General features: G+C 39.6%; 1 protein-coding gene across 1 annotated transcript in view; it reads left to right on the top strand.

Annotated features, from left to right (window-relative positions):
- Window positions 1-487: 487 nt before the first annotated feature.
- Window positions 488-22,254, top strand: part of rap1gapb (RAP1 GTPase activating protein b) — a 105,474-nt gene continuing 83,707 nt past the window's right edge. The window contains exon 1 of the mRNA XM_072452219.1: window positions 488-624. The gene's annotated coding sequence lies outside the window, so the exon portion shown is untranslated. The remainder of the gene's footprint in view (window positions 625-22,254) is intronic.

Below are 22,254 nucleotides of genomic sequence, written 5' to 3'. Positions count from 1 at the left end.
ACAGGGGGGCTTTAAAAATATATCTGCTAAAACATATATTTGATTCATCTTTATCATTATTCATGTCACATGCCTTATTATAATACTGAACACCTGTGTGCGGAGGGATATTTCATGTGGGACTGTTCACTGTAAACCAATCATGTAGCCTATGTACGTAGACGTGGTTCGTTGATTAAAAATAAAGAATTATGACCTTCCTGCGGGTAAACTACGGCATGTAAACACTTCTTACGTGTACCTTCAGCAGAAAAGAGCCATCTTAAGGGCCGTATACGTGATTTATACGGTCAGCGAGTTCTTACGGAGCCGTAGTAAAGCGCGCGCGTGTGACGGTGGGGGGGATCGTCACGTGACCGAGGGGACAGCATGTGCGTTTGAGAGCGGAGCCAAAAAGACGTGCGCATCAGAGGCGGGCGCGACGAGCGTGGAGCATCTCTCTGCGTGTCCTCTCCACGGCGCACGCGTCCACGTCCACAGTCTTTCTCCACCTCGCGCCGCTACTACACCCACACCCCGGGACAACCACACCACTGCTCCGCTTTGCTCCACCTTTTTACGGCGACTTTCCCCCTCCCAAATCAAACGCTGGTCCAGATAGAAACGCCTTCAGTTCCGAGAAAGGTAAGCGATGTTTAACTTTTACACGCGTTACACATCATTTCACTGCTGCCTTTGTGCGGTTATGCGTTATGCCAACTCATGTTTTTGTGTCTTTTGTCATAGTGATGCCTTTTCTTTTCTTTGAATTGCTGAAATCTTGTATGGATCAATAATGCAGAAGAGTATGTGAGATAAAAGGAAAAAAAAATGCACACTGCGCCAAAAATAGTTGCCGCTACTAGAAGAAGTATGGTGATTGAATTATAAAAAAAAAACATTGCAATTAGTGGTTTAGCATCAATAGCGGAAACGACTCCATTGTTCCTTAATGAATTTCAATTAGTTTATTTAGCAGTGGTGATATTTTCTTCAGGCTGCTTTTGAAATGGGGCTAATTGCTTAAAAGCCCGTGACAGTTGGAGCTCTTCTGTTTATTCTCTGCCTGTGCTGCTGTATGATAGTGATGGTGAAATGAAAGGAAAGGCCAGTCAAACCTCTGAAGTCTGAATGAGTTTTTACTGCTTTTGTCTAACAATAGTGTTCCAGATCAAATTCAGGTTGTATACCTTATTTTCAGGCCATTTGAGGAAGAGTATCTACAACTCTACATTGTTTATCTTCTGATTGATTTCCAAATTAGAAGGTGATGAGTGGATTGTTATAGTAGTGCCATTACGCATTTACTCAGAAATAAGAGCATGTCTGTTAGGATTTTCAAAAGTATCTATATGCAGATACAAAGCGGTATTATAACTAGTATAGGAATGAAATACTCATTTAAACTAGTAGTGATAATGACATAGTTGAAATGTTTGTATTTTGGCATCGTGATGTTCAGGCCCGGCCCAAGCCTTCAGGGGGCCCTAAGCGAAAAAAAAATTTGGGGGCCCCTCACCACGTCATCAGAATCAGTTTTATTGCCATTGTCAGTAAACAATTCACATATGGGAACTTTCTTCAACGCAAACAAAGCGCACCAAAACTCCAGGGCATCCGTTTGCCAGTTAGTTTATTCTCAGCACCTCACAAGCTCAAATATTGATAACTTAAATCCCACAATGCAACTTGGTATTCCGCTGACATCACCTCTACTCCCTGTACAAATAACACACGTCCCAGATATGTTTTTGGGCGTATTTGTGGGCGTTAAGGGTCTACAGCCACATTAGCAGTTTAAATTAATGAACAGGGGGGGTCTGGGGGAGATTTTCAGACCTTTTTCGTGTATTCTGGTGCATTTTAATGTGGTCCAGCCGACTAAAGTAAGAGTCAAATGTTGAGGTTGTAATGCTATAAAATGATGATGTGATGAAACTGTGCCAGGAGAAAATGACTAAAGCCAGTTATTAATACATTAGTGTACTTAATTACTCAATACAATATTGGCTATGAAAATAATTATGATCAAATTGATTAATTTTAACTGAAAATGTAAAATTAATAGTTATCCTTACTAATTTATCTTTTACAGCTCCCAACTGTTCCTTCTTGCCAAAGTGACAAAACAAGTTATATTAAATTAAACAAATGGCATAAGCATTGCTTGATTAAAAATTAACACTGATAAAACAGTGCAAACATGTTATTCCCAGAGAATGAACAGAACTAGAAGTGAAGGTCCAAACCTCGCTATAGTGAAGAGACTGCGTTTCTGCAACTTTGCCACATTTATATAAAAATATATAGTATTATTCTATAACAGACGTAATTATAATATGTCTGGTTATTTTTCACTATCAATTTATTATAATTTATAACAGATAGTCTAATGATGCTTTTTAAATAAATGTAAATGTTTTATTGCTCTATTAAAAGTTAATTACAATATAAATGTTTGTTCTGATCTGAACATCACACACTGGACTCTGTGTGAAACAATGCTGCGATGTGATTGGCTGATGGACCTTACACGCATAAACCTTTACGTTCCTCTCATTGCACTTTAAGAAGTCAAACAGACATCACGAGTCACGATTGATCTGACACATGGTGATGTGAGAGAGAGGGATGCAAACTCAAACCCGCTCATCTCTGACTGAGGCTGCACAGGGGCCCGGGACAGGGGCCCGGGACAGGGGCCGCACACTGTTCACTCCAAAGTCTCACGTCAGAGGTTCTGGACGAGACGGTGCTCGTCCAGACCGGATCTCTGCCTCTTTGTGACCCGGACCATAGACGCCCCTCACCGGCCTCACCTGCAGCTAACACTACCGGGCTGGTGTAAATATTAAGCTTATTATTAAGCTTTCATTCAGACATATTGTGCGCGGGGCAGAGCTCTCGTCGCCTCCAGTCTGAGCGAACTAACGTGACAGAATCGTGTTGTTTCAAACAGCAGCATTAACCGTCTCTTTGTAAGAGAAGTTCAATACCTGGAGAGTGTTGTTGAGATTGCAGTTTCTTTACTTCGTCAAGAAGTTTCTTCTTTCGTTTTTCGGCATCGGGGGGATACATTCCTCTGGACATGAGGACCACGCAGGGACCACCTTGTGTTGTGTTTATGTTTTGCTCTCGTTCTCCTCGCGCACAATGAAGTTGCCCAATCAGCGCAGGTTTGGTGCCTTGGTTGCCAGATTGTCATTACAAATAAATGCGGTTTGTGTGTTATATGTTACCGCTGTGTGCGCTGCCGCGCCAGCAGCGCTACTACACTAGTGGCGCACGCTGCGCTTGCACTTCGCATAAGACGGGTTGCCAGATTGGGGGCCCTATTATCGCCTACGCGGCTGCTTAGTTCGCTTATAGGCTGGGCCGGCCCTGGTGATGTTGAACTATGACAGGCAGAGGGAACAGCACCATGGACAGCTACACAGGGCTGTGTTGAGCGGAACAGTGGCGTGTGCGCAATAAATGTTCAATTCTTGATACTTTCTTTGTAATATTCCTTTATTAACATTTCAAATCGGTCTACACTTTATGATACTGGTAATTCTTAACATAATACGCTCCATCGTTTTACTAAATGCATACCAAAAAAAATATAACAACAAACTCAAAGGTTAACAGAAGTCAGAACACATTATAAGAAATCAGCATGAATTAGTCGTGCAGCTAATTACATAAGATCAAATGTGTCAGATTCCAGTTTAAACTGAGCCAGTGTTTTCAATTAACTCTGCCAGTCCAATCTTTCGTGGTTCAGTATCAAACGTCTCACGCGGTTCCCAACACGAGTGTAAGTTCTATTTTCTTTCAAATTGAAATACTTACTTAGTTATGGTGCATGTTCTTCTGTAGTTGCTTTCTCCAGTCAGTCTATGGATATTTTGCAGCTTTGAAAAACTTCTTTGAAGCCTTATATTTGGCAATCGTTACTGAAAACAATACTTTTTAATTAGCTCTACCTGGACCGTGGAAAATAAAAAGTGTAACATAACTGAGTTGGGCTCCAAGATTTTTCTGGGCCCACTGCTGGGACATGTGTTTAAATTATTCACTGTTTTGTATTTTAGTGCAGAGCTGATTATTGCGTCATTGTAACTGGCTGTGGTCACTCTGCTTCTCCTTCACACAGCCTTGCAAACACATTCCACATGTTAACATAGAGAATTACTAATGTTGGTTTGAATAAAATATTAATTTTGAACAGTACACCAAGTAGGCTTCTTTTGTGAATGCTTTTATTCAACCACATTTCTGTTCATTAAATGTTTTTCTCTGCTAACACTGATTTGCCAAGTGGATAAAACAAAGTATATTAGTATTCCAAACTTATAAGCTCCATGATGAAAGACAAACATGTACAGCTCCTGCCATAAAGCCTAAACATTTTAATATTGATCATGGATGTTCCATATTATGAAAGAACGACCTCAGGCATATCTGGCTCTGACAAATCACTGTTTGCTTTTAACTAGAATCCTGATTGATTCTACAGAGGGAAAGAAAAAAGTAAATACAGTTATTATGAAACTGGATCAACTATACAAGTGCATTCAGAAATCTAAATGCTGAATGTGCAGATTCCGACACTTCATCCAGAAAACAATGTTCTCCTGACACAAAGTGGTCTAAAATACAACACACCTCTGCAATCAACAAGATACATGTAAATGCATGTATGATGTTTATTGCATACCCATGTATGATTTCTTCATACTTTTTCTCAGGTATTCAGTTTTTCTTATCTGGTATCAGCAAATGTGTTGCATAATGTGTTCATTCAGTTCAGCCACAGACGATCACTGTCTTATCTTATCTTATTTAAGATGAAAACTTGCATTTATCGAGGTGGTAGCACCAGATTAGCATCTGCAGGGCTAAAACAATGGTACACAGAATTTTGAGAAAGTATTTTTGTTGATAAGTATTAGTCTATCAATTATTTTTTGAGGAAATGTATATCTACCCTTTTTAGGTGTGTATACCCAGTTTACAACAAATACTTATTTGCGTGTATAGTCCTGCAAGCTTGTGGTCTTGTGAGTGCAGTTTAGGACAATAAGGTCAGATCATATTGAGAGTTTTTTCCTGCTCCACACCTTAGCAGCTTTCAGTCAAGCAGGGCATGTCTTTAGTCAACTAAAGAAATCCCTCGAAATTTGATGTTGAAGTAAGATAAAAAGATGTGTATGAAATATTACACTTCATTATTTGAGGTTTTTATCCTGTTCATCAGATAACATTTTTGTTTGTTTAATAATAGGGCCTACCAACCACCAGAGCGGTTTGTTTTTGTCAATTTGTGCTGCACAAGGACACAACTGTTCAATTGTTTCGTTCTTCAAAGAACATGAACAAAGAATGCAAATAGTCCATTTGCAGAGCGCTTTATTATGCAGTAAATGGTAGATTATGTACATTTTGTTTTATGTTTGTAGATGAAAGGTCATAATTAGCTGGTATTTATTATTCAGCCACAGCTCTTTGACTCCACTAACAGTGAATGTAACATAATGGTTACAATACAAATGACACAATGTAATATGTGTTTCTGCTTTTCTAACTGACATGATTGAACCACTCCTCCACTACAGATTCAGACCTAAGCGGCGGAAAGGCCACTGCAGGTTCAGTGCTTTAAACTGTAGCACTGTATTTGTTTGCATTATAAACACAGCTGTGCGGTTGATCGAATTTTAATTGAGATTCATCTATAGCAATAATCAGCTGGTGGCGTTTTACTGGAGAGGTCTTCAGTCAATCTCTGTCAGTAAAAACATAGGAGTTCAGACTTGGGGAAGGAAATTTGACTATTTTCTGTCTTATATGGTACTGATTAAAAGTGTTTTTGTTACCGCTGTGTGCGCTGCCGCGCCAGCAGCGCTACTACACTAGTGGCGCACGCTGCGCTTGCACTTCGCATAAGACGGGTTGCCAGATTGGGGGCCCTATTATCGCCTACGCGGCTGCTTAGTTCGCTTATAGGCTGGGCCGGCCCTGGTGATGTTGAACTATGACAGGCAGAGGGAACAGCACCATGGACAGCTACACAGGGCTGTGTTGAGCGGAACAGTGGCGTGTGCGCAATAAATGTTCAATTCTTGATACTTTCTTTGTAATATTCCTTTATTAACATTTCAAATCGGTCTACACTTTATGATACTGGTAATTCTTAACATAATACGCTCCATCGTTTTACTAAATGCATACCAAAAAAAATGGTATAGTATGGTATGGTACTGATTAAAAGTGTTTTTGTTTTTTAATGAAGGCACTTTTGTTTGTTTTTAATAAGACTAACTAAAATGGATCAATATGAAGGGAGAACATTGTGATACTTTCCCCCCATATCGCCCAGCCCTAATTCAGAGTAAAACAAAATGTAGTTCTCCTCACGTTGGTCATGGACAATTGTTTCGCTTGTTTGAGGGACAACACAGTCAAAAATGAGACATTAGAGTCAAAGCAAAATTTAAAGGCATGTTAATAACTGTAGAATAATAACAACAACATTTGCTCTGTTAATTTTTATAGAGCCCTATAACAGCCGTTTATGTCCTTGTTACACCTCCTCTTTGCATAACAGATATTTAGATACACTTCGTAATACAGTGCTGCCCAAAGAAATCATACTGTCTGTGTTGGTCCCAAGCACTGAAGCTGGTGTGCTAAGATAATCCATATTATGTCATGAGAAAAAACCTGGTTGTGGTCAGAAGAAAGGTATAAGTATGAATTTATTTTCTGCTTTTATACAATGTTCTCATCCTGTCATTGATAAATCGGTGGTAGTAGCTGCTCATTGTCCAAAGAGCCAGAGGAGCAGCACTATAAAAACCCACCAGTAACACAAGGCTGTTTCTTTGATTGCTTTTGCCTATTCGTTTCCCAGCAACATGAAGTCATTATCCTTCAGGTATTGGCTCACTTGCCTCCGCTAAGCGCGTTATCAAAAATCTTCTGGCTTATTTGATAAGGTAAAGCTTTTTGCACATTGACCTTCATATATTTTTCAGTCTTACAAATCCTGCCTTTTCTAGAATAAAATTATTGCTTTAACTGGAGAATTCTTTAGTGAGCCTTAGCTGCAGAAATCAACTTGTGCTGGATGTTATGTAAGAGGTTTGTGACTATTCATTTGCGCCTGTAAACTAGGAATTAGGTGCCACAGTGATCATGTCAGTTTAGTTAGTAATAGTTTATTAAATCCTTAGCCAATGTGCTTTTTCACCCTGTGCTCCTTTTCTAACTTAACTATAGCTACAGAAAAAGGATATAAGCCTATCAAAACACATAAAAATACTTTTTTTTAATCAAAATGTTAAAAAATGATAAATGATTGCTGATTTTCATCAATAATACAGCATCTGTCAACTTTCAATCAAAGCCCAACATTACTACAGCCATGCTTACTCTGCACATCCAGGTTTGTGTTTTGTAACTCTGTGATAAAATGTGAATATGTGAGTATATTTCTGTGATGTATTTTATCTGCATAATAGTGATATTTTATCTGCATCATTAGTCTAAGAGAAGAACGGGTGTGTGACAAACTGCATTTGTTTGTGAAGGTATCATAAAGATGGGCCAAAGAATGTTGCCCCAGGGGGGGAGTTGCACCCCCCCCTTGCAGGCTTAATCTCTACGGAAAAATACAAAGTGCCTTGATGTGAGGCTGACCAATGAGAAATGTGACCCGCCTATTCCAGAATATCTAATAAAACCAACCAGCATGGGAAAAAACGGGGTGAGACGCGGGGGTGAGACGCAGGAGGGTCAGCCAGGCTCCTTACAACGGCCTGGCTGACACAGTCCCCGCGTTTTCTCCCATGCATGCCACACAAATGTCTGATATTTCTGTGTCGTTTCATATTCTAAGTTGAATTGTGTTCTCTATGTGTTACGGAATAGCATTGGTGTATGTCTAATTCCATGACAAACTCTCAAGGTGTTGGAGTGTAAAAGCTCTACAGCAGTGTGTGACACACTGACAACATTAGGGATATTGCTAAAGTCATATAGATTAAATTAATCGTATTTTTCAAATTTGCTTATACACAGTTGCTATCTAACTGAAGTACATCTTACACCTCATAGAAAAGGTGAAGAAATACTATCACGGCCAACAAAGTACTCGTGCGGAACATTACATCACAGACCTTTAACTGATTTGTAAATATTAGACTGGGAAAGTGCTCATCAAATGTGTTCATCTACACACAATTGAACAGCTTGATCTTTACAAAACACAAAGACATCACAACCTTGCACCATAAACATAACATTATCAAATAATAATTGTTTGCCACTGTGTCTTTTCCAGCATATTATTGTTTTTTCGCAGTATGGTTTGTATTTTGTTTTTACAGCCCTTGTAAACCAGTGATCTTGATCCTTTTGGACAACCACTGATCTTCTGACCAATTGAAATGATTTGATTCCTCCCTGCAGAGCGTGTCCACTGTGCTGTATGTTTTCGATTGTTGACCTACCAGAAGGTTCAGTGCACTTGTCATCATTCAGCTGGAAGCAGTTAATCTCAGGAACTCACAGACACATGATACAATTCTTCTTCAATGCAACGATTCCCGCTTGTAAATTTGAGAGGAGAAACAGCCAATTTACAGCCTGTTAGCTTCTAAGAGATAGTATAACTATATCCAACCAAAGTCACATTTGTAACTATGTTTTGAAATGTGGCAATAGTCAGTCTCATACAGGCATTTAATAATTTTTTGGTACTTCTGGTAAACATTAACTGGACGCGTCACAAAGCAAACACAGTTGATTTATTTGCAATTGATTGACACCTGGGGCTAAATGCTGCTCGCTGTACATTAATTTAGCAGGAGGGCTATCTGAAATCCTTTGCAGCTTTTCTCTGGGTGGTTATGTAAAAAGATGACGGGGCGAGTAGCAGAGGTTAATGTCTGGCTTGTGAAGTGTGAAAGGTCAGGAGTTTGGTGATAAGAGGCAGAATGTTTACCAGATTCAATCCGGTACTGGCGCCCGGAGAAGACCTTGGGCACACAAACACAAACCAGTTGTGTTTGGAGACATTACAGGTGGGCCGTATTGAAATATCAGCCGAGGAATTTATGAGAACGGAAAGGTCACTGGAACAAACCATGGAAAATCGTTTATTAGTCTATAATAGAAAACTCTGATGTTCTTGACCTCAGGATGTCTCTGTGAGGACAATGCATATTTTGTCTCTTTGTGCAAGTGCAACATTTAATGTATTGCCTAGTGTCCTGTCCCCAAAGACCTTTGAAAATACAATGATGCAGGTACAAACAATTTTACAGCTTACTTCCAACATAAAGGCTGACTGAAGGTGAACTTTGTCATGTCATCACACAGCATTTACCACAAGTGTGTGTAGACAGTCAGTTGAGATGTTTACATTTCACATAAATCTGTTTCTTAGAGCCATCCTTCACACATATTGGATGGGTTCAGAGCAGACTGTTTCCATTAGCCTTATCCAGAACGTGTGACAGAAAGACTTGGTATATTTTATGCATGATGCATCTGCTGGTGCAAGTCCTGGCAATGTAACAGAGTGATGAATTTTGCAGATTGAAGCCCGAGGTTTAGAAATGTTCCTAAATTCTTTTTTCTTTTAGTTTTAATCTGTAATAAAATGACAGCTAAGCGGTGCAGCAACGGGACGATGATGCATAGAGAGTTGAGACCCCAGTGCCTCCAGGAACACTGAGTCACATTTATGACGAGCTCCAGCCACCATGCTAACAAGAAGAAAACTTCACTGAGCATTTTCGACCACAGGACATGTGCAAAAGAAAACATGCTTTATTTAACTGATATGCAACAGATATTTTTAAAGTAAGAAGGGCTGTGTAGACCAAAGAGGGAAAGGAAAGTGTAATAATGCAAGATTCTTTCATCTATTACCTCCAAATGTGTCTAGCCTGTTATTTTTGCACAAAGATTTAATTAGTAGACACGTCTCTCTATTTTTGATTAGTAAAGAACTGATGGGTTTACCTTTGGTCTTTCATTCAGTCTTGATTGTTACACATGCAAATATACATATGCCACTTTATTACTTGTGCTGGCTCCTGCGCCCCTCAGAGCAGGCTGTGGTGAAATGTCAGTGAGATAAGCATTATAGGCCTGCTCTCCCTGGGGACGCAAACCAAGCAAACACAATTAAAGTAATGAGGAGTCTGAGCTGTCTGCACTGTTTGATCACCACAGGTAGATCCCACTCTGATTGTATAGGACACTTTTATATCAACTGGTGAATTGCATACTGCAGTTCTTCCCTAAACTTAGATCTAGTCCGCTCCAATGTCAATTTATATGAAATAGAGACTTACTTGGGGCAACGTTGTTTGACAGAGATTGGAGTAGAAAATGTGTTGAGCGGATGGGAAGGACATTTTCAGTTATGATTCATAGTTTGTTGGACAAAAGACAGAACAGAGCCAATTTCACTTCCAGACTCACTGTTTTGACAGCCACAGGCCACAGGCCAACTACTGTGTTTGATGATGAAGATGAGTTGGTTTGGTTGGTAGTTTGGAGGGCCGGTTTACTCAGAGAAATGTCACCGTCAAAACCGAGTAACAATGCCCAGACAAACCCTTTAAGTTCACAGGTAGCAATGTATGACAAGAAAAACAATAATAGATGGGATAGTTTGAAAACACCACCGTGTTACAATCTGTTATTAAAAGCAATTGTGGGGGTTTGTTATCTTGAAGTGTTTTCATATATGTACCTTATGGCCGTGCATTGTTCTCATTGTTCACCAAATGCTTCCACGCCTACAGCTGTCTGGGCCATCTGCCCTTTCCTTCTCCAGTGTTACATGATTTCTTTCTTTTTTTGCTCTTATTATTTTTGCTTTTTTTCTATAGCAAATTGTGTTTGATAGATTTTCAATACCATGCCGCAAACACAAACATTTTGTATTGCGTCACTATCAATATATGCAGATTGCTTGAGCTCTTAACTTGCTCAGCGTTGACGCTAGCTTTGTCTAAGTTTGTTTTGTAGGTGGCAGAAAATCCCTTTTCAGCTGCTTCTTATTCGCGTCTCATGTGTGACAACTTTCTGAAAAGCTCAGTCGTGTTGACCTTGTTGTAGCATCACAGTTGGCAGCACCTTTTAGACAAGTACAAGCAAAACTGGGTAATGCGCTTGTGGCCTCAAGCTATACAAGTGTAGCATTGACAGAAACTATTTTGTGTAGAGCCAGTGCCAGGTGAACATTTTACAAGTTGTTGTTTTACTGTCACATTGCAGATTTGTTGACCTGGTTTATGGTTCATATATCTGTAGCTACATATTCTCTCTTAAAACAAAAACAACAACAACAACAACAACAACAACAACAACAACAACAACATTACTTAAGTAAAACATATTCAGTTGCAGTTAGTTGTTCTGTTTTTGAACAACAAACCGTTTTGACTTTCATCCAAAAGTTATTTTTAATCTGCGGCTCTAGTTTGAGAACTCAGATATTTATCCTACTCCAGGCTGTGTAAGCCCTGCCCACTGGGTGGAACCTCCTGATAATAGCCTGTCCTGTTTATCTATTTGTTTGCACTGTAGATAGTTTCCTGTCTCACAGGAAACTATCTTTTTTGTTACCCTAACAGCACTATAATGGGCTATAGCAGAGGTGTCAAAACAGTTTTCACCGTGGGGCGTATTTTGAAGCATATACGAAGCAAAGGACCGCAGACAACATGACAATGAAGTGAATCATTGGACATTTTGCATTTGATGTAGTTTTGATGAGCCTCCACACCTTTAAAAAGGCTTAATACAAGGTCTGTATCAAAATGTGTGCTATTTAAGTTAATATAGCATAATATTTCTAACTTTACAGTAAAAAGTAAAACTTTTTGTTATTTGGTCTGAGGGCCGCATTTGGCTCCCGGGCCATAGTTTGGACACCCCTGGGCTATAGGAATGCAATTGTTAGCTGGCTACATTTCCCTCGTCTCTCATGAGTAACTGATTAGCATCTAAATTGCTAGGGATGATCCCACCTCATGGCTTCATGCCTTCATTTCTGTTTAAAAAAAATGTGGGCGTCTTTATCTCCTAAAAACAGTTTTGTTTTGCTGTGCATGTGACTGAAAGGATTTTCTTTGTACTCTTCTCTTTTATGTCTTCGACTGTTTTGTGATTTCTGTCATGTCTTTGTGATTTTAATGATTTTTTCCCCCTGTTGTGTGAAGAACTTTGAATTGTGTACGAATTGTGCTCTACAAATAAACTTGAATGCTTAATGATTAAGTATTTACTTAAGTAAATTACTAATTTTAAAATGTACTTTTAGAGTGAAAATTAAGTAAGTAAGTAAGTATTTCACACTGTTAAAGCTGTTCGTGTCGGAACAGTGTATTTAATTATTATGGTTATGATTATGATTATTTTATGATTATTTATTTGTCAGTTATTATTAACATACTTTAAACTCTGAGCACACTAGATCTACACTATTGTTGCTGGTGCATTTGCAAGGAGACCAATCCTTTCCGGCTGTTTGGCACCCCATCGAGCCGAGTAGCTATTCATAACAGATTACAGGCACCAAAACTGAATATTTTTGTTGGTATTGATCAACCTCCTGCAGCTACAGTTGCCCTGCAAGAGCCTTTAGAAAACAGCTCAATTTTAGGACTGGCACTGACAAATAAGATGCAAATGCACACATTGTTGCTATGGGGCCAATTAGCAAAGGATTTCTTTGTAGTATAAATGTAGTTGGTGTGGTTGAATAATGCGTTTTCCTTTTGTCATTATGTGGTTCCAGTGGCAGGGAGCTCATTATTACATTGGTTTCTTTCCCCTTCGCCGCACAGGTAAAATGAAGATAACTGGAAGGGATTAGCCCCGCCTCCTCACTGTTAATTAGAATTTGTGCATTCATAATCACTGATGGAGCAGATTAAGCACTTTACTGCCTTAATGTAGCTCCACTGTGAGGGATCATCGACAGGGGACAAATGTATTTGCTCATTATGTCTACGTTTAATGCAAATCTAGGTCTATTACAAAAATTAAGTTATTAAATTAGGGGTTCCATATTCACAGGTTACATTTGCATTTACCACCTCACATATTTTCTCTGAAGATATTAGTTTTGTGTAGAAGGAGATCTACACAAATCAATAAAAAAACACTAGAAAAACAAATTATAATAAGTCTGTAAACATTTTTCCCTATTTTTTGTTTTATTCTCCCCAAAATCGAGCAGTTGTATTTATGGAAGTCTTGTTTTATTCTTCGCTGCTGCTGTGATGCATTAGTCTAACTCAAATTTGATACATTAATCTCTTTGTCATTGTGTGGGGAGCATTGGGGAATCATAATTTCCCTCAGTTGGTTAAATATGAGAATGAATGGTTGTCACACTGAACCAATGCTACCCAGTTGTTTCAATAGACTTCTTACTGTGTCATAAACCTGATTTTAAAACCAATCTTATTGCCACAAGAGTGACTTTGGAGTAATTTATTGAAATATTAAGTGATGTTACCACACAAATAAGCCTCTTTGAAATGATTTGTGACTAATCCAGAAAGCGAATATGCCGTGTATTCTGAACGCGTAATGTTTCCTTGTCCCTGTTCGCTTGTTTATTGAGCCCAATAAATCCAATGTTTCATGCTTTTTCTGGCCAATCACATGGGCCCACACACTGTTTTAATGTATTATTCCTGCCCAAGGACAGAGTGGCATGATGGCTTACTGCTAGCTTTAAAACTGCAGTTAAAAGCTTGTCTGAGTTTCCATTAACGTACACGATGGAGCCGCCCAGCTAATTTTCACCGCTCCACTTTAGCAATAATTGATATTCATGATGTGTGTTCCTGCAACAACAGCTCCCCTCACTGTAGACTGCTCCAGTGTGGCTTTTAATGTTGTAATCGGCTCTCACTTCACTGTCATATAGGAGTCGACAAATCATTTAAAGAGTTGACAAATGAGGCTGACGACATTACAATATAGATTGATTGGCTTCATATCACTTTAGGAGCATTATGTATGGACTTGTGTGTTAAAGCAATCAGAGCACCAATTATACAAATCAGGCATACATTGAGATGATAAGAAGACATACTGTGCCATGATTCTTTAAATAAACCTGTCACTGGCTTTAAAATCTCTGTACATTTGGGGCCCATACAACGGTGCATTTAATTGATAGATTTTTACTGGCTACCTGCACTCTAGCACTTCCACTCTGTAGAATAAGACATCAGTGGACTGTGGTCACTGTACTTTAAGCTTCAAAACTTTGTTTTATTACAATCAGACTCATATTCACGGCGAAACGCAAAGACCCAAGCAGAGTGCGGACATGTGATATACACAGGTCCGCAGTTTAGAACCTGCCGCATTTATTGGCCCGACCTGACAAAAGACAGCCCTGCATCACTGCTGTAGAACATATTTCTGTGTAAGTATCTCATGTTACATCGTAACACTCACTAAGCACAAGCTCAGGAGCAGATGAACCAGATGTGAAGCCACAGAGGCAGGTTAATCAGCTCACACAGAGTAATCAAGGACAGAGGGGACAGTATAGCCTGAAAAGTAACATTTCGTTCATTGTAAACAGCAGGGGTGATCTAAAATGGCTTTATAATAGGAAAGAGTCCATTGACTTCCTGTTCAAAACTGATGTGGGTGGAGATAGGGTAAGGTGAAAACAGGAATTTTCTGAGCATCGAGCCTCAGTTGTAGGACTATACAGGATTACTCAAACATACTGGAATACAACTTTGACTTAAAGGTTGAATGGACAATTTTTTGTGGCGTGGACTGCCGATTAGTCCTGCCACGTATCAATCATAAAACGCACCTACTGCTCACCTGCAGCCGCGTGAAGCTCGTCCCACATTTCCGCGTGTCTAAGCGCATTGATCTATCATAATATAGTTCCCTCAGTGTACGGGACAAAATGAAGACGGAGAAAGACAGTTCGAGCTGACTCAGAAGTAGACGTAAATCTACGGGAGACGAGAGATGCGATGCGATCCGTCGCGCTAATAAACAAACGCACGTGTGTGTTGTATCAGTTCGCACGGGGGAGTGCGCATGCGCACTTCCGCCTGCGTTCTCAAATCGCGGAAAAATCGTCCATTGCGCCTTTAAGTGATGACGAGGAAACCAAACTGTTATGGTTAAAAGCTCATTAAGTTGATTTGACATAATATGTCCCCTTTAAAATGATTTAAAACTAGCAATGAATGCCTCGCTCTTTTTCTTACATGTATTATGATCAGAGAAAAGGTGTACAAGACATCTTTTTAGACTGTATTGAAAGGTCTGATGTGGGGCTGGGCCATGTGGTGATAAAAAGTTGTGCTCTGATCCCTGTGACTTTATGCTATTTGGCTGATATTGTCATATTTTGATTCACTGCTTCTGTGTGTAATGTGATTGACAGGTGGACTTAACTTAGTGGTGGGACGAGGCAAAGTTCCCATAAGACGAGACTAGATTCTTAGATTGAGTCCACAAGATTGAGATAAAAAGAGATTTGAACATCATTTCTTATGAATAAAGTATGCCGTTCAGTTTGCATACATTTTGGCATCACAATTTTTTTATTTAATTTTTTTTCATTGCAGGGCAGCTTTTTAAAACTACAGCTTCTCATTAGAGGTAACTCACTATTTTTGTCCAATCTAAAATAAAAGGAAAAAACAAACAAATTCCAGGGATAATTTTCAGCATGTTGAAACAATTTCTTCCCAATTTTATCACAGTGAAGTGTGAACTTTCAGAACGACAGGTGACTTTATTTAATGTCGTAAACAAAGAGGCTGTAACTGCATGCATATTGTGATTGGAACTCTGCCCCTACGGAAAACTTACATTTTTCTACATGAATGAAAACCTAATATTTTCTTTCAAAACTTCAAATTCCAGTGAAACTACATTGGCCTGCCCTTCTCTTTGTGGCCCAGGTGTGAAGGTGAGCTTCAGGATTATTAACTCAGTAGGAATTCAGCCACACAAACTGAGTGCCGCCCTTTAAGTCCTGCTGCTTCACTGCCCCTGTCCCCACGGCGACGGTAATCACCTTGACAGAGACATGGAACCCCAAAAGGTTCCTCCACATTTATAGACATCCACTGGAAGATATCAATCATAAATGTGTCCAGAAGGTTGTAGGGATCGGTCCAAGAACTCCATCGTTCCCAAATCCCCGCTGAGATCCTGCCATATGCTGTCTGACTCTGCGGCCTAGTTTCCTCTTCCCACTTAACTTTTTATTTAAAGATGAACGACTTAGAAAAAGCCTGTCAAGAAAGCTCTGATAGCGAGGCACTCTCAACTCTCTGACACATTTGTGATGATATAATTACAAACTAAATGAAAAACAACAGTACAATTTTTTAAGTTTCCTCATTTTCCCCACAAGCAGCAAAATATCCTGTTTTATTATGCATAAAAACAGCCAATCCTTTAGTTTTGATTTGTACAAACATGCTCCAAAATACATTATTTTAATAGTCGGTTCATAGGCCTATTTCAGTAAATTCTCCAGGACGCCTTTAAAATGTGAACTTTGAACAGAATCCATATTATTAAAACATAAATCGCAATTACCGGTCAATATTTTTCAAATGGTGCAGCCCTATTTCAAACCATAATGTATTCAGATGCTTTAAAGATTGCGTTGTGACTTTGAGGTCCATTCTCTCACTTACACTGGAGTCCTTTTATTGTGTAGGTTATTGACGAGCAAAGTAATGCAAAGCAACTTAAGGAAAAGCTTTATTAATTCATGTTTTTGGCTGATGTCCGTTTGGATTTAAGCGTGCTAAAGGTGGCCTTGAGAAGGATGAAATGCTGAATGAAAAAAATCTAAATGTCTGTAGTTTCTGTATTACCATATCACTGTTTTATTTAGTATTGTGATTTATGCTTATAAATTACTGCTGTAATAAGAAGCACAGTTGCAGCTGAGGACAAAGGTGCGCTTCACATTTGTTATAACTGTAATGTTATTAGACTCAAGAGTAATGTTAGTTTTTCTTAGTTTTACTATTAATGAATATAACTACCTTTTTCGTCTTTGCACTGTTTTTCCTTACCCCAGCCTGGATATAATTATTTTATTCTTGTTTACTTTAACATATTTTACCTTAATTAACTTTTGTATGCTGTTTTTTATACTTTTGTTTTTAGAGTTTGTTACTTCACTGTTACCGTTACTTTGTCACATTGTAATTTACAACAATTAATCAGAATAATTGTGACCAATCAACTACTAAAATAATTGTTGATAGTTCACCCTGGAGAGACTCAGACACAAAAGCAGAAAAGATGTTTTAGCGAACTTTATTGCAAAGTTTATTTGGCGCTCAGACCCCGGTGGAAGGCGTAGCGATCATGGGCACTCCATGATTTGATTGAATTAGATACCTTCCCCCCGGAGCCTGGAGACTGGTGGTAGATGTGGAGAGAATAATAGATGCAGAGGAGGAGCAGGGGAGGTGGTGGGTCGCAGATACGGTTTGAAGCGACTGAGCCATCAACCTGAGCGTTTAAATGCCACCGCCTGTGCGTTGATTGGAGCGGGGAGGAGTGACTGAGAGCGTTGATTGGGGATGAGGAGCAGGTGTAGGGGCCATGACGCGGACGTCCCCTGTCCTTTTACCAATCCTTCTTGGCCGGGAAAAACTGCATAACCTCTTTGGGATAAGCGCAGAAACCTGGAAGAGTCCATGGTGAAGTGAGGGATCTGACTCTCACAGACGGACAGGCGGACGCCCGCTTGAGTGCGATGATGGCGCTGGGGAGAGGGGTCCTTCCATGGAGGCCGACGCAGATTTAGGTTAGGTCTTCCAGGTGAACTTACGCAGGCTTCATTTGTTGAATTGTTTATTCGCATATATATGTTAAGAGTGCGTGCCAATTTGAAATTCAAAATGTCAAATACGAATAAACAATTTGTGATTTTATTGAATTTATACTTTTTAATTATTCCCTGTTCAGTACTCATATTTCCACCTTTATCTGGTAAAAATCTTTGAACAAAATCTCAATATATACGATAGAACTAGTTAACTAAAGAATAACAATCACTGTCCAGTCCACCGCTGGTTGCAGCCATGTGTATGATCAACTAGTTTTAAATCCATTGATGACTTATTTCATCCATATTTTCCAGCAAAGAAGGCTGGGTTTCTATTTAAATGTATGATTCGTACAGTTTGTTGATTGGTTGGGTTTTTAGTTAAATGAATATAAAATGCTTGTATGTGTTATATGGATATATAAGGAGAATATTATTCTCCTTTGCCTTGACCTCATCTGTTAGCAGGTCATGTTTCCTGAACGCTGCAGCTCCAGTGATGATGCAGTGAGCAGAGATTGCAATGGCCCGGAGAAGGCTCCAGCTCCGTTTGTGTGATGACAGATGAGCATGTCTGAAAGCTCCTGTTTCACATTCAAGCTCTATTTCTCAGAGCTACTTTGCAGTTGCAGATAAAAAATCCAAGTAAAAATCCTGAAGCACCTGCTAAAATGTCCTTTCAGTGTAAAAAGTATTTCACATAGATTTTGAAAGTGTAAAATGGATTTTGATAAAGAATTGTGCTCAACAGTAGCAATCAATTGCTTCAGTTTTCTAATGAATTTCATGTGTATATTTTTATTGCTCAAAGCTGGGACTTAAATTCTAAACCTTTATGCCTTTTTATATCTTTTCAACCTTTATCACCAACATGCAGAAAATAACCAATAAATCCAGAAAGATAGTACTTCTTACTTTTCAGTCCAGTTCAGAAATGTAGTACAGATTCCCGCTCTCAAATATAGTGAAGTAAAATGATTACTTGAGTGCAGTTACTTTACTTTCCACCACATTTTTCTCGTATCTTTTGGACAATTTGACTTGCAGACAATCCCCACATGCCTCCGTACATTTACCTATGGCCTTTGTTTGCTGCATGAAAAGAAAGACATGTTTTCTTTTGTTTTGTCACATCATTTTGACTCAGACTTTCACTGTTGCGCAGCTGAAACTTGACGGTAATGGTTGGGAGCAGTTCACGTCGTGCCCATCTGATTTTCTGTTTTATGCACAGTGACATGGATTGGCACATTGACAGCAGTTTGTCGCCGTCTGTCAACTGCAATGGTCTTTGAGTGACATCATGACAGTTTTTTATCTTCATTTCAAAATATTTTGAAACTGTAACAACATTCTTCCTTTCGGTCAATGTTTTTATTTCACATTTGAACACTTTGTATCGTATATGAGTGAAGGAGGTTACATAAGACAGGATCACTGTCAGAGGGCATTGTGAAGGAATCAGTACATTTCCGTCAATAGTGCCTCCTGAGCTATACATCATTTAAAGGGTGTTTACAAGATGAAAATATCTGCATTGCATTCCTCTTGCTGTGAACAAATCCACCTTCTGTGCACTGCAACATGATACAAATGTCTGTTACTGATCATCATAATTATTTAAACAAACTTCGCAATGCTATTTTTATGTAGTGTATATAGTACCTCATCCATAAAATATGCATTTGCTCAAGTTCTTTCTTCTTTGCACCAGGGTCCTGAAATATTTATTTTTGCAAAATTAAACTGTAATTGTTAGACTGCATATTTTTCTGATTGACAAAAAGCTTTTTAGGCAACAAAGTACAAGACACACTCAAAGTCATATCCGTTTGTGTGAGTGTCTGTGTTTGCCTTATTTGGTGCTGAACATGATTTCACTGTTGAGTGCAGAGCTTATGTACTTGGTAGTGGTCCATGAATTCCTTTACATTTACAAATATTTGCAGTTGAGATGCACTTGTTATTATTAATACTTTTGAATGCTTTGCTCTTGGCTCATCTTTGTTTAAGCCACTGAGCCAACGGGTATAAAAACACACACTTCTCACACCAGTATTAGCCGGAAGCAGACACTCTCTGATGAAACCCATTACTCTCTGCACAATGCATCGTTATGGCTACTGAGTGGAATATTGCCTCCTCAGAAATGACCCATTATCTCAGAGTTTTGGAGATAACCATCACTCTGCGCGGATAAGCAGGTTACCCTGCCTTGCATCATCAGGAGTCTGACAGGACATCTGCATTCAAATGAGTGGTAAACACTCCGAGTCGTGCCTGGTACAGACACTTTTATTCAACATTACTCACCTGCCGAGGCCTCAAAGCTTTTTGAATGCAGTAACAGTATTTGGAGTGTGAGACTGGCACATTAGAGATTAAAGTCTTTCCCTGCAGTTATAAATGAGAAATCCTCCTTCTTTGGTGATCTTGAACTCTATTTTGCATCTGTTTAACAATTAGCCACCAACAGGCTTCTTTATTTTTTATGTCACATGTGGCCCCCTACTGTTCACAAGTGACTAATTAAGCACTACGCAGTCAGAATAATATAGACGACAAGGACAAACTGCCAACTTTACCATGTTCACTTGACATTGGAGTACATAAATGTTAGCTTTGCCACTAGAGTATCCTTGGACGTACATCTACAGTGCAGTATATTGACCGCCAGTCGATCTCTGTCACTTGAATGCTTTATTGGATTGGACTGGTCCTTGAGCCCCAAGGTGTATTTAAACCAAATATTGAGGGAGGTTACAGAAGGCATGCACAGACCCAATCCACTTAGTGAAGGGCATAAGGAACCTATACTTAATAGTGTAAAGTGTCATTTGAATGGATCACACTCTTATATATCATGTAAAGTAAATGATAAGCTGTTTGGCTTGAGGGCATATTTAAGCTGTTGTTCATAATGACATGCTCACAAGCGGTATATCGCCTGTTGCTGCTAAAAAAGGCTAAACCCCTTTATCCGCTCACAAGACTGCTTTGAATTTCAATTAACTGATGTCTTGTATTCTACTCTGCACCCTTCGCCTTTCACCCGACCTTGTGCTAGTCACATCCATCATCCCAGAGCGAGAAGCACCCATCCTGCTCATGACAGACTCTTTTACCATGGTTAAGTAAGGTTATACGCAGCTGTGCCGTTTGTTGATGCTGGACTCAGGAGACTGATAAGGCTTCATTCAGAGCATAATTACATTTGAGCCTGGGCTGGAGCTATGTGTTTTTTAATGTGTATGGCTTTTTCTTGATATTGAAAAAATAAAGTGCATCTTTTGATATTGTGATTTTGTATTTTGCAATATATATATATATATATCAGGGTTCAGAATAAGCGGTATCGCATCGCAAAATGCAACGCAATTTCTCTCAAATGTGATGCGTTTGTCAGAAAAAAGTGCTTTTGTATCGCAGCTTTTGCTATATATATACATATTATTGCATGCCCTGTCTGTGATCACTAGAATGTTTGCAATGTTAAAAAAAAAAAAAAAAAAAAGACTTACACTGTTATTAAAGCTGTATTGAGCAGAAAGTGACTAATGGAAGCAGATAATTACACCTATATTGAAGTTACTGACTTGTGCGTTTGGAGCCACTAAGTGCAGTAACGCTCTCCATTCTCTTCTTGAATTGCCACCTCAAAGTGGTGAAGGGATTTGAGTTCCGAATGATCCCTAGGAGCTATGTTGTTGGGGGCTTCAACTAGGTCATAGGTCGGACCAAGAGCGGCTCAGAAGCTTGTGCGGGAGACCTTCTTGGAGTCCCTGAGTGGGGTACTGGACAGTGCACCAACCGGGAACCCTGTTGACACCTGGAGATGGGTGATCGGGAAGAATGGCAAACCGATCTCAACTTGAGCGGTGTTCAGTTATTGGACTTCTGTGCCAGTCATAGTTTGCCCATAATAAACACCATGTTCAAGCACAACTTTGTCGGAAGCCGGTGATCTACTTTGTTGTTGTATCATCTGACCTTCGGCTGTTTGTCTTGGACACTCGGCTGAAGAGATGGGCAGAGCTGGTGGTGACTAGAGAGGAAGAAGTCTGATAGAAGGGCCCAGGTGTATCATGAGGGTCTGTTTGGAATGTCTTGTGGAGCCCTTTGTCTGCAGAATATTTAACTTTCACCTCTGGGTAAAGCTTCTCCCAGGTCACAAGGGAGACTAGGGTCACTGAGTTTGAGAGGACCATGTTCACAGCATCCATTGTCAATGCGGCAGCCTGGAGTTGTGGTCGCAAGGTCTCAGGTGCTTGTTGTGGTGGTAGCCCTCGAACCCGGTGGTGGACATCGGGAGTAAGGGATGCCGTCAGGCTGAATAAGAGTCCTATCAGGCCTTGTTGAAATGCGGGACTGCCGAGGCAGTTGACAGTTATCAGCAGGCCACT

The sequence above is a fragment of the Eucyclogobius newberryi genome, unplaced genomic scaffold (genome assembly GCF_026437365.1).
Source record: "Eucyclogobius newberryi isolate DKJ021-1_F unplaced genomic scaffold, fEucNew1.0.hap1 SCAF_19, whole genome shotgun sequence".
Taxonomy (NCBI): domain Eukaryota; kingdom Metazoa; phylum Chordata; class Actinopteri; order Gobiiformes; family Gobiidae; genus Eucyclogobius; species Eucyclogobius newberryi.
This window is presented reverse-complemented; position numbering and strand designations above follow the sequence as displayed.